The 18,688-nt window shown below is 32.6% G+C and overlaps 1 long non-coding RNA gene across 1 annotated transcript; it reads right to left on the bottom strand.

The window, feature by feature from the left end:
- Positions 1 to 4,167: 4,167 nt before the first annotated feature.
- Positions 4,168 to 16,233, bottom strand: LOC139504937 (uncharacterized). Its single transcript, XR_011659460.1, has 3 exons — positions 16,133 to 16,233; positions 5,068 to 5,211; positions 4,168 to 4,247 (listed from the first exon to the last, which is right to left on the bottom strand). It is a non-coding gene; the product is annotated as an uncharacterized lncRNA (long non-coding RNA).
- Positions 16,234 to 18,688: the final 2,455 nt, after the last annotated feature.

Genomic DNA, 18,688 nt, shown 5'->3' with positions numbered 1-18,688 from the left:
CCACTGTAAAAAAAGTCTCTTACTCTTAGGAAAGTATCAGTTCATTAAGTTAGACCGTTATTATAGCATTTTATCCACCAAAATAGAATTTGCAGCTAAATTATTGCACCAAAGGCATAAACCTTTCTACTTAAAAAGAAGCAAAAAGTTCATTTTCTTCAATTATACTAATGAAAAGATATTATCTAAACCTATGAGTTTAAAATTTTGGTAAAACTACAAAATCACAATTTATGACGAAATTTCAAATTTGCTACTTAAATAAGTGATTTAAAAATCACTTATTTCAATAAGTCCCCTGATCGATATCTTTCTCATAAATTATCTTTTTGTTTAGTTAACCTAAATTTTATCTATAAATGTGCAGTGCATCAGCAGCTTCAACAATTGTTATACAGGTAAAACATATCTCAGTATTTTTTTACTTTTTCAAAGTAAAGTTCTGGTGCGAGTTTAAAAGTACATTTTTCTCAATCAATAGTGTATAAATTTGAATATATATATACTTTTATTTTTATTTTACACAAAATACCAGTTTAAGATGAAAATAAATGTTAAGCTGGTCTGTAAGGTTTGTCTACTTCAGGACCAAATATTTTGTTTCAGTCATAGGTAGATAACTCTGATAAATTTTCAGTCTTAACAAAGAAAAGACAGTTTTGAAGACTTCATGACTACTAAATTTATATTGAAGAATTTTACTTGGGGGTTGCTAAATACCAGATTACAGATCCTGTTTTTTCAAGAAATTTTTTTTTGATTGATGATTGATTGTCCTGTCATAGAACTATAAACATCTGTAATACATTTGGGAAGTTAGGTTTTACTCACCATTTTCTTTGGAAAGTGCCTGTACCAAGTCAGTAATATGGCAGTTGTTTTGCACTTTTGCCGGTGATTGATAGTGTTCAGTTGTTGTCAGTTTTTACGAACTTCCCCTTTTTGAGTTTGCCTTGGGAGTTCGGTATTATTTTTTATACTTACTATACATTGAACTGAATTTTAATGTTCGTATTGTTATACGTTTACTTTTACATTGGCTAGAGGTATAGGGGGAGGGTTGAGATCTCACAAACATATTTAACCCCGCCGCATTTTTGCGCCTGTCCAAGTCACGAGCCTCTGGCCTTTGTTAGTCTTGTATTATTTTAATTTTAGTTTCTTGTGTACAATTTGGAAATTAGTATGGCGTTCATTATCACTGAACTAGTATATATTTGTTTAGGGGCCAGCTGAAGGACGCCTGCGGGTGCGGGAATTTCTCGCTACATTGAAGACCTGTTGGTGACCTACTGCTGTTGGTTTTTTTCTATGGTCGGGTTGTTGTCTCTTTGGCACATTCCCCATTTCCATTCTCAATTTTATTGTAGTTTCATTTCAATACAACGTTACAAGAGCTCTATTCTTAATTAATGTTTAATCAAACAGTAACATATGAATTGTAAACCAGATGCTCCGCAGGGCGCAGCTTTATACGACTGCAGAGGTTGAACCCTGTACGGATAGGACACAACATTCAAGCTGGATTCAGCTCTCAATTTGGATTGCGATTAAATAGTTGACACAGCATAGGTTTTGGACACAGAATGAATGTGGTCTAATGAACTTAAATATTTTTTTTTGTCTTTGAGCAATCACTATGCTGTTGAATATTAATCCTCTCAAAAAAATGTTTGAAGAAATTTTCTAATTATTTATCTGAAATGAGAAAAATTACCCCCCCCCCCCCCCACCATTTTTTTTCACATCCCCCTTTCCCTTTTTTCAAAACTGATCTCAATTCAAATTTCTAATGGAGTTTGCAACAATAACTACTCATTTAAATACATCATAAAATATTAAAATGTAACAAAAAGTGCTTGTTATCACTGAATGGTAAAGATTGTTTTAATTTATCAGTTGGTAGTAAAAGTGAATATACATTGTGTATTGTATAAAACAATGATTTAAGTTGATTCAACTACTATTCTGGACATTTGAAAATTTCTTGCTATTGCACAATATTGTGCAATTAGATATTTCTTACTATTGCGCAATACTGTGCAATTGAAAATATTTGCTATTGCACAATACTGTGCAATTGAAGATTTCTTGCTATTGCACAATACTGTGCAATTGAAAATTTCTTGCTATTGCACAATACTGTGCAATTGAAGATTTCTTGCTATTGCTGAATACTGTGCAATTGAAAATTTCTTGCTATTGCACAATACTTAATATAATAATTTTGGATTCTGATTTGAACCAACTTGAAAACTGGGCCCATAATCAAAAATCTTAAGTACATGATTAAATTCAGCATATCAAAAAAGCCAAAGAATTCAATTTTTATTAAAATCAAACTTAGTTTAATTTGGACCCTTTGGTATTTAATGTAGACCAATTTGAAAATTGGACCAAAAATTAAGAATCTACATACACAGTTAGATTTGGCATATCAAAGAACCCCAATTATTCAATTTTTGATGAAATCAAACAAAGTTTAATTTTGGACCCTGATTTGGACCAACTTGAAAACTAGGCCAATAATAAAAAATCTAAGTACATTTTTAGATTAGCATATCAAAGAACCCCAAGGATTCAATTTTTGTTAAAATCAAACTAAGTTTAATTTTGGACCCTTTGGACCTTAATGTAGACCAATTGGAAAACGAGACTTAAATTTAAGAATCTACATACACAGTTAGATCCGGCATATCAAAGAACCCCAATTATTCAATTTTTGATGAATCAAACAAAGTTCAATTTGGACCCTTTGGGCCCCTTATTCCTAAAAACCTGTTGGACCAAAACTCCTAAAATAAAACCAACCTTCCTTTTATGGTCATAAACCTTGTGTATAAATTTCAAAGATTTCTATTTACTTATACTAAAGTTATGGTGCGAAAACCAAGAATAATGCTTACTTGGGTCCCTTTTTGGCCCCTTATTCCCTAACTGTTCAGACCTCAACTCCCAAAATCAATCCCAACCTTCCTTTGTGGTCATTTCATTCATTTCTATTTACTTATACTAAAGTTATTGTGCGAAAACAAAGAATAATGCTTATTTGGGCCCTTTTTTGGCCCCTAATTCCCTAAACTGTTTGAACTAAAACTCCGGAAATCAATCCCAACCTTCCTTTTGTGGTCATAAACCTTGTGTCAAAATTTCATAGATTTCTATTTACTAAAACAAAAGTTATGGTGCGAAAACCAAGAAAATGCTTATTTGGGCCCTTTTTGGCCCCTTATTCCTAAAATTTTGGGACCAAAACTCCCAAAATCAATCCCAACCTTCCTTTTGTGGTTATAAACCTTGTGTTAAAATTTCATAGATTTCTATTCACTTTTACTAAAGTTAGAGTGCGAAAACTAAAAGTATTCGGACGACACAAGACGACGACGCAGGACGACGGCATCGCCAACGTGATAGTAATATACGACGAAAAATTAAAATTTTTGCGGTCGTATAAAAATTTTACTACAATATTTGCACAGGCAAAAAAAATCATCATTTTCTTTTTTTTTATAAAGGAAAAGACTACATACCCACACACTGCTTGACATCACTGACTTTAAAGTTCTCACTTGGAACCCTGAAAAATACAAAATATACAATGACAAATGTGTAATCTAATGTCAAATTTTAATGTCAGAAGTCGGTTTCACAAAAATACTTACCGTCTTACAACTAAGATTGATTGTAAGTACACTGAATTGTTCATGACTTACGACCAATCTTAGTCGTAAGTTTCTTTGTGAAATTGACTCCAGATTATTAGAAAGTTGTATATGTTAATGTCTTATTTTAGTCAAGTTGTATTGTTGGGTGGCCAACTAACTGGTTTACAAGTAAATATATGTTAACAATTAGACATTGGTTTTCTTTATTATTTCACACTTTGTCAAACCATGGCTTTTTATAGCTTATGATTGAAAGCATTAAAAACTGATTGACCTGTAATGTTCAGGGTGGATCCAGCCATTTTAAAAAGGGGGGTTCCCAACCCAGGACAAAAGGGGTGGGGGGTTCCAACCACATGTCCCCTTTCAAATGCATTGATTGTCCAAATAATAGGGGGTTTCAAACCGCTGGAACCCCCCTGTATCTGCCACTGATGTTTATCTTTGTCCTATGAATATGCATATCTACACAATATCTATTTATATGTGTGAATTTATACCACCGTAAACCTAGACCACTCTTCTCATGGAAAACAATTGGTGTCTCTAACCCATGTTCTTGTAAATACTTTACAGTAAAATCTGAAAAATAAAAGATAGATTGCATCCACTTACCTCTTTAGTTTATACTTATCTGTTCACTGTATCTATATTAGTTTCCAAAATTTTGCTTTTCATTTACAAAACAACAAGCCTCACTTTCATTTTTGGGATATTTGTTTTCCATTTATTCCCATTTGTTTACTTACCTTGATCATCATTTCACAATTTGATTCTTTATATTTTTGGTGGATTTAATTTTATATCCACAGTATTTGAATAATGTGAAAATGACAAACCTATGTTGTATACCCATTTAGGGCTCGCCACAACCAAATTGAAATATTATTTGTTGGACTTGTTAATGTAAGTGCAAGGATGTGAATTAAATTTGTTATCCACATTGATAATTCTAAACTTTGATTGTCTGAATTTTAACATATTTTTTTTTCATTTTATGGATTTAATTTCTAATTCTCGCTGTTTACAAACCCCTCTTCTGAAATAAAAAACATTTTTTGTACTTTTACTTGACAACAAATAAATTTTTGCAAAGGTACTTTGTTGTCAGTGTAACGGAAATAATTGATTGTTATCAAGATCGAACATAGCATCTCCTTAATATGTCTTTTAATTGAGTTAAGCCATTTCAATTGATATTTCATAATGTGTCTTTCTATGTTGTAATGCTACACTTAGTCTATTATTTCAGATAGGGGTGAATGTTTGGTACCATTAAAACATTAAACCCAATTGCTATTGTTTGCACCTGCCTACAACTCAAGAAAAAGACATGAACACTTGGTTGCAATGAGAGTTACCTCCCCTTGTACACACTTTGTTCTCCATACAGTATACTAACCTTCCCCTTTCAATATTTTGACAAATTCTTTGTTGTATTTGATGGATTTAAGTTTTTCCTCCACACTGTATGTTCTTTTCCCTTCAATTTCATCATCATCAATACCTTCCTCTGAATAAAATAAATCTTCTTTTCTTTCACTCTCTGGAAAAAGAGAAAAATATCATTTAAGATTACAATCGACAACCTCTTTATGCTCCTCTCAACAGATCTTTAGACTAAAGGTTTTCAACTCTGTCAAAGGGAGATAAATACATAAAAGACAATTCTGAAAAACTTTCTTCAACTCTCTGTAAAACAAAAGCTGAATGCTGAGCTCATGTGTAGAGTCAATGTATTGCTTTCAAAATCAGTTTTCTCTTTCTTTTTCTGTTATGATGGTTAACAATGGTTTAAAAAAACATTAATCTAACAGTCACTTACTTGTATCACCCATGACAAAGAATTGGCTTTTTAAGTCCAGAACATGAATGAAATATTTGCCACTGTACATTAAGCAACTAAAAATCCAACAACTAATCAGAATTTTTTAAAGTGGCTCGTGGGTACAAAAATTACAGCAAAAAATTGAACCTTTATTTTTTCATTACACATTTTATTTATTACACTATTAGTTATTACTTTATGATATGGTAAAAAATCAACCCAAAGAATCGATTCGGTTTGGCCCCAGATGACTTTTTAAATAGAGAATAATACATGGCAAAATCTGTATCATATGTCGTATCATCCCGAGACACAAATATCAGCCCAAGGGCCTTTAGGCTCGAGGGATGATATTGGTCAAGGGTGATACGGCATGTGATACAGATTTTGCCATGTTTTATACTATTTATCATATATTTCAACAGAAGAGTATTATATTATATGAAATGATTTCTGATCCATAGCACTGGGTTACCTTCAGTTCTACTTTTGTCTTGTTTCAAAGGCCTTAAAAGAACTGCTCAATTACTTACCCTAAGCACCTGGGTTACCTTACAATTTGCGTGCTGTTGTTTTATTTTGTTTATTATTGTATTTCTTTGTGTGTTTTGTACATGTATTTTTTATAGTTCCATTTAGTGTGCCAAAAAATATGAAAACTTGACGTTCGTGACGTCACATACCAAACAATGACGTCATTCAATAAATTATGTGACGCCCGAATGACCGTTTTATTGGACCTATTTTGAGTAAATTTTTCTTCAGCAAAAAAAAAGAAAAACTGACTTTATGTAAAAAAAAAAAAAAGTAGGGGTGTGATAAAGGGTATGGGTGGGATAAAGGGTGCGCATCAAAGTTGCGTGATATGGATTTAACAGCAGGCTATTTATCAAATATGCAAAACTACTGTATTTACTACTAAACATATGATAAATGTTTATATCATTGAAAAAGCTCCAAATTATCTCCTTTGGTGCAAAAATGCCATTTTTTGGCCTTAAATTTGAAATATATCTTTTTTAACTCATCGGTGACCTATATTTTTTATTATTGTTTTCAAATAAGCTTTACATAAACTAAATACTTGTAAAATTTAAGCGATTTCTGTAGTTAGGTTACATGTATGTTTTTATTTCGGTATTACCTCTATTTCTCCTATTAGTTCAACAGAAAAAAAGGAAATTAACAAAAATGTATGCTTCTTCCAGAGGCAGATTGTGAGCTTAAATGAACGGTGACTCCATTTTTTTATTTCATTTTTCTTTTAAGTATATATGATAAAGTTCGTTTATAAAAAAAATATAGCGAAATCCTATATCAGAAAAAAAAATTGATTTACACCAAGGAGCCCCCCTTAAATGAAACTTGCCCACAGCATTGAAATTAGTCAGTTATTAATGTATTCATTGTTGCATCATTTTAAAGAAATAAATTTTGACTGTTTTGCCCAACTATTATTTTCAGAGTGAATGTACAGGAGACATTTAAAGAGTCATGGAGGTAGGAATAAAAGAAGATCTCTTGAAAAATACTGGAGTTAAATAAAGAAATGTACAATTTAACTTTTAAACAAGAATGTGTCTAAAGTACACGGATGCCCCACTCGCACTATCCTTTACCATGTTCCATGGACCGTGAAATTGAGTAATAATCTAATTTGGCATTAAAATTAGAAAGATTATATATACTATAGGGAACATATGTACTAAGTTTCAAGTTGATTGGACTTCAATTTTATCAAAAACTACCTTGACCAAAAACTTTAACCTGAAACTCCCACTTTCATTTTCTATGTTTAGTGGACCGTGAAATTGGAGTCAAAAGTCTAATTTGGCTTTAAAATTAAAAAGATCATATCATAAGCAACAAGTTTACTAAGTTTCAAGTTGATTGGACTTCAGCTTCATCAAAAACTACCTTGACCAACAACTTAAACCTGAAACTCCCACTTTCATTTTCTATGTTCAGTGGACGGTGAAATTGAGGTCAAAAGTCTAATTTGGCTTTAAAATTAGAAAGATCATATCATAAGCAACAAGTGTACTAAGTTTCGAGTTGATTGGACTTCAGCTTCATCAAAAACTACCTTGACCAAAAACTTTAACCTGAAACTCCCACTTTCATTTTCTATGTTCAGTGGACCGTGAAATTGGGGTCAAAAGTCTAATTTGGCTTTAAAATTAGAAAGATCATATCATAAGCAACAAGTGTACTAAGTTTCAAGTTGATTGGACTTCAGCTTCATCGAAAACTACCTTGACCAAAAACTTTAACCTGAACGGACGGACAGACGAATGGAAGCACAGATGGATGGACGGACGAACGGACAGACGGAATGAAGGACACACAGACCAGAAAACATAATGCCCCTCTTCTATCGTAGGTGGGGCATAAAAATTACCATTTATCTATCTAAAATTTGCCTTAAAATAGAGCAGATATATTATATTTGTAAATAAATATTTACCAAATATATTCACAATAAATGAGAGCAGAAAAGAAAAGTTTTATTCACTCCATCTTGGGCATTTGGGAGAGAGAAAGCTGTAAATTTCATAGATTTAGAAAAAAGGCATGGTTTTAAAATGAAAACGATTTTAATGTAAGTAAACATTTTATATGTAAAAAAGAAGATGTGGTGTGATTGAGACAACATGACACAGAAATTAATAACTTTAAGTCACCGTACGGCCTTCAACAATGAATATTGCATTATAGGGTAAGCAAGTTCATAAGACTTTTATTCAAACATAAATATAATTATGGTAAATGTTCAATCAATGTAATTCGGCAAATATGTAAACAGAAGCCCCAAACGAAATGTATTTATAGCAACAAAATGTGTTCATACAATCATAAACCGAAATGGTTAAAAAAAAAAAAAAAAAACCTGAAAAATTATTTTAGATATCAGAGACAAAATTAGATGACAATAAATAATTATTGTTCAGATGTTTCTGCTTTATATAAAGTAAAACTATGTTTATGCAGTTGTGTATTCTTATTTTATTTTGTGTGTATTTTTTTAGACAGTATTCTTTTTCCTTATCAACAATACAGAAATTAAATGTTTTCCATGTGTTCCTTCAACACCAAAATATCATCGTGGACATTGCTCAAAAACATGTATCGTAATGTTAAACAAGAATGTGTCCACAGTACACGGATGCCCCACTCGCACTATCATTTTCTATGTTTAAAGGACTGTGAAATTGGAATAAATTCTCTAATTTGGCATTAAAATTAGAATGATCTTATCAAAGGGAACATGTATACTAAGTTTCAAGTTGATTGGACTTCTACTTTATCAAAACTACCTTGACCAAAAACTTTAACCTGAAATTTGCACTATCATTTTCTATGTTCAGTGAACCGTAAAATTGGGGTCAAAACTCTAATTTGGCATTCAAATTAGAAAGATCATATCATAGGGCACATGTATACTAAGTTTCAAGTTGATTGGACTTCAACTTCATCAAAAACTACCTTGACCAAAAACTTTAACCTGAAGCCAAAAACTTTAACCTGAAATTTGCACTATCATTTTCTATGTTCAGTGAACCGTAAAATTGGGGTCAAAACTCTAATTTGGCATTTAAATTAGAAAGATCATATCATAGGGCACATGTATACTAAGTTTCAAGTTGATTGGACTTCAACTTCATCAAAAACTACCTTGACCAAAAACTTTAACCTGAAGCCAAAAACTTTAACCTGAAATTTGCACTATCATTTTCTATGTTCAGTGAACCGTAAAATTGGGATCAAAACTCTAATTTGGCATTTAAATTAGAAAGATCATATCATAGGGCACATGTATACTAAGTTTCAAGTTGATTGGACTTCAACTTCATCAAAAACTACCTTGACCAAAAACTTTAACCTGAAACATGCACTTTCATTTTCTATGTTCAGTGGACCGTGAAATTGGGGTCAAAGTTTAATTTGGCTTTAAAATTAGAAAGATCATATCATAAGGAACATGTGTACTAAGTTTGAAGTTGATTGGACTTCAACTTCATCAAAAACTACCTTGACCAAAAACTTTAACCTGAAGCGGGACAGACGGACGAACGAACAGACGAACGAACGAACGAACAGACGGACGGACGAACGAACGAACGGACGCACAGACCAGAAAACATAATGCCCCTCTACTATCGTAGGTGGGGCATAAAAACTAAATTTGAGGTACTTTTTAGAAATTCCCTATCATAATGACTATGTATGTAAAGTTACAAATGGATGCAACTATAACTTCATCATAAACTACCTCGACCAAAAACTTTAACCTGGCAAAGAGCTGTTTCACACAATCTCATTTTATGTTCAATGAACCATGAAATGAGGACCAAAACCTAAATTTGAGGTACTTTTTAGAAATTCCCTATTATAATGACTATGTATGTAAAGTTACAAATGGATGCAACTATAACTTCATCATAAACTACCTCGACCAAAAACTTTAACCTGACATGGGACAGACGGACGAACGGACGAACGAACAGACGAACGAACAGACGGACGAACGGACGCACAGACCAGAAAACATAATGCCCCTACTACTATCGTAGACGGGGCATAAAAATCACTGAGAAAATGATAATTGGTAAATTTATGCAATTGTGCCTTTGAATATTATATATTCTCTCTACACAACTGAAATTGGTGAACATCAATATGTTCTTTCTAATGTAACGATATCAATTTCAAAAGAACAGTAACAAACACCAACAAACAGTCTTGCTAGATTTTATGGATTCTTACAAAACAGATTTCCTTGATACATTTTTCATACTCGGGCCATTGCCTATGGGTCTATCTTTCAGTTTATTGCATTGAATTGTATAAAATTGTTTGATGGTATTGCTTGACCCTTATGGGTGTAATTTTGCAATATAAAAATAAAGTATCAAAGATTCGTGTACACGTGTGCTGTTTATATCTATAAATGTTCTGTCTGAAATTTAAAAATCTTCATTGAAAGACCAAAGTGTACTTTAATGTTTGATGAGTATATCGGCTTAAAATCTTCCTGAACAGGTTATTATATCATTGGCGATTCCAGCCCGCAGGTTTTCCGATTTTTTTTAAGTGAACGTTTAATAGTGTTCCGATGGTTGAAATACCCTTTTCAATTAAAATGGCTGGATCTGTGCCTGCAAATTATAAACGCATGAAACATACCAAAGACTATATTTTAAGATATTTTGGCAAAATTTGTGTTGAATAATATATATATTTTCCCCAAGATGTGTAACAAAACTAAAATTATATTGGAAATGTTGGAGGAAAAGGTATAGATAGTCTTCCGGATGCCAATTTATTCATTCTTGGGGGCTGGACAGGGGGTAAGCTTCACCCTGCTCCCTCCCCTCGTCTCCCTTTTCCCACCTCTCTTCTCCCTTCTCCCTCCCTTTTCTCTTTCCATTACCTTTTCCGATAAACATTTCATTAAAATCCATTAAACATTCAGGAAGAGTTTCGCTTAGAAGATAAGTAATGCCATACATTAAAGTAACGAGTATTTCCCCTGTAACATTTATAACTTTCTCATGTAAATTTATTTCTTCAATATCCATCCAGTTGTTTAGGAGGAGACTTGAGATGCGCTAAACAGAGATACATTGATAGACAGATAGGGTGCAATATGCCTGCAATGTGATGAGACGCATACAAATTCCCATCTAGGAGGGACATGTATTCCACAGCAACCTCCCATATTATCAATTTTTGACAAATTTTAATCGGGAATAGTCCTGTCATGGACGGCAGTAAAAATCGTGAATGTGTTACCTCAGCTTAACTCTGATGCACGCTGTTTCCCCGATGATCTTTTTCAAAAGTATAAATCCAAACTATAGAAATGCAGGATTATGTGTAAAATACGGGGAATTTTTGTGACACTATGAGTGCAATTTCGCAAGAAACCAATTTGTTTTAAAATGGTAGCCACAAAAAAAATGCTGATTGCAAAAAATAAAAATAAAATTCTTTTCGAAAATAGTACGGGATATAATTTTATATCGAAAATACATATTATTACAAGCAGTCGTTGGAAATCAGGCAGAAAATGATTTTTGGAATGGAATTAACAAAGAAGAATAAAATTGTCATTGAACTTGGTTATTTTGATACACAACTTTTATGACACATGTATGTTCCAAGTGTAACAAGTTTTGAATTTTATTGGACTGTACAGAAAATATGGTTCAGGAAGCTTGTAAAAATAGATTGCCAATACTGTCAACTGTAATCGTATAAGCACAGTTTACATAGGACAGCAACATCGGATGAGGAAAAAGTTAACAAAGACCTGTCATATTGCCATTAATGGGATGTCAACACTTAATGCGCACCCGTTGGGACAAAATAAAATTTGAGACTAAGCTCATTCAGACCCTGTTACATATTTTTTCTTATCTTTCAATTCCGTATTTCAAAAATTATTTCTTGAAATTTACAATCACAGGATTCATTAAATAAAACCCAGTGGCCGATAATAAATGCATGAATAATCGGAATTTTGATGAAGGTAAACCAAGAAAAGCGCTCTGAACGCCAAAAAAACATGAAGAGATACATGTATGTTTGTTTGCCTATATTTCTTCAAATGCAGAAACAAACTGAAAATATGTCACTTACATTTTAATATCCTTTTGGTACACGTTAATTTACACTTGGGCTTACAGGAATGGTTGTATTTTGTTGTTGAGTTGGACATAATCATGATAATGTACAATTGAGATTTCCCAACTATATTCCACTATGAGCTGCTTATTCAAAAATAAATGTTGTCACCAAATGCTTTGTAAAATAGAACACAATCATAAATGCTTATTAAATATTTTGGTCCCTAGACAAACTGCCTCGAGCGTACTGTTTTACCCGTGTCCATTTGTCCACCCGTCCCTCACGTTATCGGTATATAGGATGTAGCTTAGCGTTTATACAACCTATTTCAAAGCTACATTTCCTTTATGTCAACTTTAAAAATATATATATATACCAAAGTGCGCATATAAAGTCAAGAATTTTTTAAATGACAGGTTGCTAAATTTGGTGTATACAGGCACACAGAGCACATAGTCCGCCTTCCTCTTTCTACATTGTACAATTTCATGGTGGAACTTTTATAATGACTTTTTATGTACCGAGTGTTTTACTTATACATGTTATAGAGGATGCATGTATGTTCTCAGATTTTTTTTATTGTATCATTTTTCACGAATAAGTTATTACTCTATATTATAAGTATTAATGTCATCCTTTTTCTGCCAAATTATATGCATATCGGTTAACTTTGAAGCAATTTATCTTTAAACAAGAATGTGTCCAAAGTACACGGATGCCCCACTCGCACTATCATTTTCCATGTTCAATGGACCATGAAATTGGATAAAAAATATAATTAGGCATTAAAATTAGAAAGATAATATCATAGGGAACATGTGTACTAAGTTTCAAGTTGATTGGATTTCAACTTCATCAAAACTACCTTGACCAAAAACTTTAACCTGAAACATGCACTTTCATTTTCTATGTTCAGTGGACCATGAAATTGGGGTCAAAAGTTTAATTTGGCTTTAAAATTAGAAAGATCATATCATAAGGAACATGTGTACTAAGTTTCAAGTTGATTGGACTTCAACTTCATCAAAAACTACCTTGACCAAAAACTTTAACCTGAAACATGCACTTTCATTTTCTATGTTCAGTGGACCGTGAAATTGGGGTCAAAAGTTTAATTTTGCTTAAAAATTAGAAAGATCATATCATAAGGAACATGTGTACTAAGTTTCAAGTTGATTGGACTTCAACTTCATCAAAAACTACCTTGACCAAAAACTTTAACCTGAAGCGGGACAGACGGACGGACGGACGAACTAACAGACGGACGGACGGACGAACAGACAGACGAACGGACGCACAGACCAGAAAACATAATGCCCCTCTTCTATCGTAGGTGGGGCATAAAAAAACCAAGTTTGGTGACATGTGTCTCTATACATGCACAGGCTCACAATAAAATCCTGGTTAGTTTTTAGTCTTTCTCCATATATAAGAGATCGTAATGAATTAAGTGTCAGACGATGGTCAGAATATTTTTTTCGTTACTATGCCATTTTGGGAAATTTTCTGCGACTGTAATACAAGTGAAAGGTTTGGCTAGCCAGAAAAACCAGGTCCAGTCCACCATTTCCTACATAAGAAAATGCCTGTACCGATTCGGAATATAATAGTTATCCGTTTGTTTGATTTTGCTGTTAGATGAAGGACTTTCCGTTTTTATATTTCTACAGAGTCGTTTTGTTTGTTATTTGCACTTTCTTGAATCTTTTGATTAACTGATTTATTAAATAATTGTTTTCTTGCTAAATTCTAATAATTTTAATATACATTTTGTCTCCCTTTTACCCCCCTTCTCTCCTTTCTTCTGCCCCTTCTCTCTTTTCTGCCACCCCCTCTCTCCCTTCTCCCGCCCCTGCTCTCCCATGCTCCCAAAACCCTGTCCAGGCCCTCATTTATCTAGTGCATACTACACAGCTACTTTTGCATAGGTACTATTTCTGTACTTAAAATATGTAGTACTGGAGATTTACTTTTAATATTTAGTACTATTTCTTTACTTTAAAATTATTGTAATATTTAGGTACTTTTATTTTACAGTACTTGATTTGTACTAAATATTTTGGTACAGAAATAATACAATGTTCCATGTTTGAAAATCATAATTTTAAGAGATTTGAAATAGAAAAACTTTCAAAATGCTGAAAATGAAACGGTAGTAACCAAAAATTTGTAGTACCTAAATTTCAAGTACAAATTAAGTACTGTAAAATACAGGTACCTAAATACAAAATGTATTACAATGATTTCAAAGTAGCAAAATAGTACTGAATTTTAAAAGTAGATTTACAGTACTACAGATTTTTAGTACAGAAATAGTACCTATGCAAAAGTTAAGCTGTGTATGTGTAACGGTTTATTTCTTCCTCTGTGATATTTTATCCTTAGGATAATTTGTCCTGGTAATTTTTTTCCTGGCATGGTATTTCACAGGTTGATTTTTTCCAGAGGAGTGAAAATCTATCTGTGTTATGCGGATAGTATGTTCCGGTATATATTTGCTGTACTATATTTCACAGAACCGTGTGAAATAGAGTCCCATTTACTACTATGTAAGGTACTCACAATATACCCGACTGTAATTATAAAATGTTTTACAAAGGTAGACCAAATTTGCATAATTTATCAAAGGAGGTAATTATGAGCAATTTATATTTTAAAGATATTAATATAATATTTTTCTGAATCTATTTTTATAGTGAAATTTTTTCTTGAATCTTATTTTTTAAATATATATATTCATTTATATAAAAAGATGACTTACAACTTGATTTAATAAGACAGATAACATTTCACAGATAAAAACTATCCAGCTGTTAAACATGCTTTTGTTCCAATATATTGTTATGCTATGATTTATCTGATTTCCATATAATCAACAACTACATCTCTGTCCCCAAACAAAACTATTCATATTGTTAAAAATATCATCATAATCAAATTCTTCTACATTTGTATTACTGTAAAACAGTAGTAATGCAACTACATGTATATTTCTACCTTACTTTTAAATTAATATTTGTACTGAGATCTGAAAACAACTCACTGTTACATGTATTTCACAAACCTTATTTAATCATGATATTATTTTCACAATTACGATCTTTGAAATTACTTCTGGTTTTCTCACCTATGTTTCATGATAATTTTCTTTTTAAAAGGATGATATTGACTTGAATATTTGAGGAAATTTTTCTCAAGGATAATTTGTGAAATTATTTCCCATTATAATACATGATGATCATACATTTTTTTTTAACAATTTCGCTTTATTTCAAATACACTATTATTATTTCATAGTATTTTTAAAGGATAAGTTTTTTCTAATAACTATTCAATAAGTTAACTACCCAGATAGAATTTCATGGCAAAGGAAAAAATAAGGAAAAAATAACAACAAAAACTGTGACATTTTTTCCTCCTGATCAAATTTCACCCGGATATAATTTTGCTTTACATATATGCCTTAAAACGTTTCGAGATGCACAGTTTTGTTTGTACTCAAGAGTACATTTTTATGTAAAAATACGGCTATTTTTATAGGCAAATGGTCCACATGAATCTTCACGGGTTTAATACATGCATCACAGGGTTTTTTTACCCTTTGCCAGGTTTACTCATATATAATTACATTAGATGTGTGTTTCATTACAATATTTTATTCTGATTGGCTAACTGCACATCACGTGTTATTCCGTAAGCAGTTGTATTGCTCAATACAACTTTTCATTCATGATAACACGTGCTCCAACAAGAAAGTACACAGGTGAATTAAATAATAAAATATATAAATTCGTGTTTTCATGATCATAGCTACAAAATGTAATTATAAGTGTAAAAGCGTTGACCGAAGTACGCTTTTACACCCCAATAAATTTTACAAAAAGAAGCATTAAATGCAACCCCGATTTTGCGACATGTTATACGCCGGTATAAAGTCAAAAGGTTGTAAATTATAGCACTAGCATCTGCTTTTATCCATTTAAAACATGTGTAAGATAATATTTACCTTTCGTTGCGCTTTCCAAGTACAAAATAGTGGGTACATAAATCCATCGGTATCAGGTCGTTCCGGCCCAAAGTCAAACCGGCCCAAAGTCGATTCGGCCCCAAGTCGATCCGGCCCCATAATAAAATATGAATAAACTATATTTACTATATGGAGGGATTTGTGACAAATTTGAACAGTATATATAAACGAAATCATTGGTTTGTTTATTCAACAACTGTCTGATGATTGTGAACTAAGGTAATGCCACTCGTAATCACTTAATTCAATCAAATATCCTGATTAATTAAAGTTACGTAATCAACAAGGTCTTTATAATTCGATCTTTTGTTTGCTGTATATAATAATAATTAATTGTATTTTTGTTTCAGGTAACATTACTTACTTAGGTTTACTTAGGTTCTTTTACTGATACAGGAACTAAAGTTCCTCTTCATCAGTCTCTATATCTAAATCTTCTCCACTTCCGGTGATTGGTGATTTATAGTCTTCGTACATCATTGTTTGGTTCTTCCAGTATTCGTCTAGTCTATTCTTAAATGTATTTGTGGTTGGTGATGTGACTATAATTTCGGGTAGTGTATTCCATGTTTTTACCACTCGTAGAGCAAAGGCATTCCTCCTTAATTCTGTTCTTGCTCTCTGTGGAAATATTTTTAGACTGTTGCCGCGTACCCCTGTTCGTGTTGTCATATCCTTCCATAATTTAACAAATTGTGCCGCCTCTTTATCATATTTTCCGTTCAGTATTTTATATAATTCAATCATGTCACCTCGGACTCGTCTAAAATTAAGAGATGGTAGTTTCAATTTTTGCAGTCTTTCTGAGTATGTTAAATTCTTTAATCCTGGTAGTTGTTTAGTTGCCCGGCGCTGCACATTCTCAATCATATCAATATATTTTATTTTATATGGATGCCGTACTGAGCTTGCAAACTCTAAATGTGTTCGAACGAGTGTCTTGTATAGTGGTACAAAGGTATCTGTATCTAAATATTGGAAAGTCCTTCTCAGTAGTGCAAACATGGAATTTGCCTTATTAACTTTCTCACTTATATGTTTTTCGAAATTTAATTCAGAGTCAATAATTACTCCAATGTCTTTTTCTTCAGTAACTTTTTGTAGTATTGTCGATTTTAGTGTATATTTTGAGTCTGGTTCCGGTCCCGGTTTACCTATGTGCATATGTTTGCACTTGTCAGGGTGAAACTTTAATAGCCAGGTATCACTCCATTGCGATAGTTTATTTAAGTCACTTTGTAATTGAGTTTTATCTTCTTTCTGACTAATTGTATTAAACATTTTAGTATCATCTGTAAAGAGGTATACGTCGGAATCAACCAGGTTTGGAAGGTCGTTTATGAAAATTACAAAAAGTAGAGGCCCAAGCACAGATCCTTGAGGTATACCTGAAGTTACTTTTGACCATGATGATGTTTTATTGTTTATTGAAACGTGTTGTATCCTTTCACTTAGAAAACTATCGACCCAATTCAGAACTGAAAGTTCTGTGCCATATGCTCGGAGTTTGTTCATTAGTCTTTTGTGCGGAACAGTGTCGAATGCTTTCATATAGTCCATGTAAATAACATCGATAGATTTCCCATTATCAAGGGCTTCTAGCCATTTGTCCAATACATTTAAAAGTTGAAGATATGTAGATCTGCCTGATATAAATCCATATTGACGATCAGTAAAGAATTTGTTGATTTTCATATGTTTGACAATATGTTCACGTACCAATTTTTCCATTACTTTGCACACCACTGAGGTTAGGCTGACAGGTCTATAGTTACCAGCAATACATTTTTTTCCTTTCTTAAAAATAGCGCTAATTTGTGCTTCTTTCCATCTACTTGGAACAGTACTGTTTCTTATTGATTGGTTGAATATTATGCATAATGGTGTTGATATTGATTCTGCTAACTCTTTGAGTATTCTTGGGTGTATTCTATCTGGCCCAGGAGATTTTTCAACCTTCAGTCCCTTAAGTATCTTAGCTATTTCTTCCTTATTTATATCCATTTGTAGCATTTTATTTTTAGTGTTTTTTATTGGTAAGGTAGGTACTTCTCCTTCTGGTTCTCAGAGGTTTCTATATAACACTTTTGTTTTGTAATATCGAATATAGTCAATATATTAATTTTAAGTTTGTATGTATCAGCTTGGGGATCGGCTTGTACCCGTTGTGTATATATGTAGCTATTTGTTATTACACAAGACAATTGAAAGAAAATGTCACAATTTGAACAGAACGTTGCCTTTTACAGTGCTTATTTAAGGGGGGTTCGTCTGACCCCCCCCCCCCCCCCCCCCCCCCCTGGCCACGGGTATGTTAAATAAGCAATAATTATATAATATCATATAGACTGATTATTATTTATTTCGTTTAAGTCATTAACTTATTTTACATTTTTTCCATGATTCAGAATCAAGTTACTCTGCTGAGGGGTTGACATTCTTCAGGCTGTGCCCCCTTTTGTGATGTGGGATGTAGTGTGTTCGTGGAGAAGGGGGAGATGGAATTTGGGAAAGTTGACAAACGAGAATTAATCA

The sequence above is a fragment of the Mytilus edulis genome, unplaced genomic scaffold (genome assembly GCF_963676685.1).
Source record: "Mytilus edulis unplaced genomic scaffold, xbMytEdul2.2 SCAFFOLD_1141, whole genome shotgun sequence".
Classification (NCBI taxonomy): Eukaryota; Metazoa; Mollusca; class Bivalvia; order Mytilida; family Mytilidae; genus Mytilus; species Mytilus edulis.
Note: the sequence above shows the minus strand (reverse complement) of the source record. Positions and strands in the feature narration are given on the sequence as shown.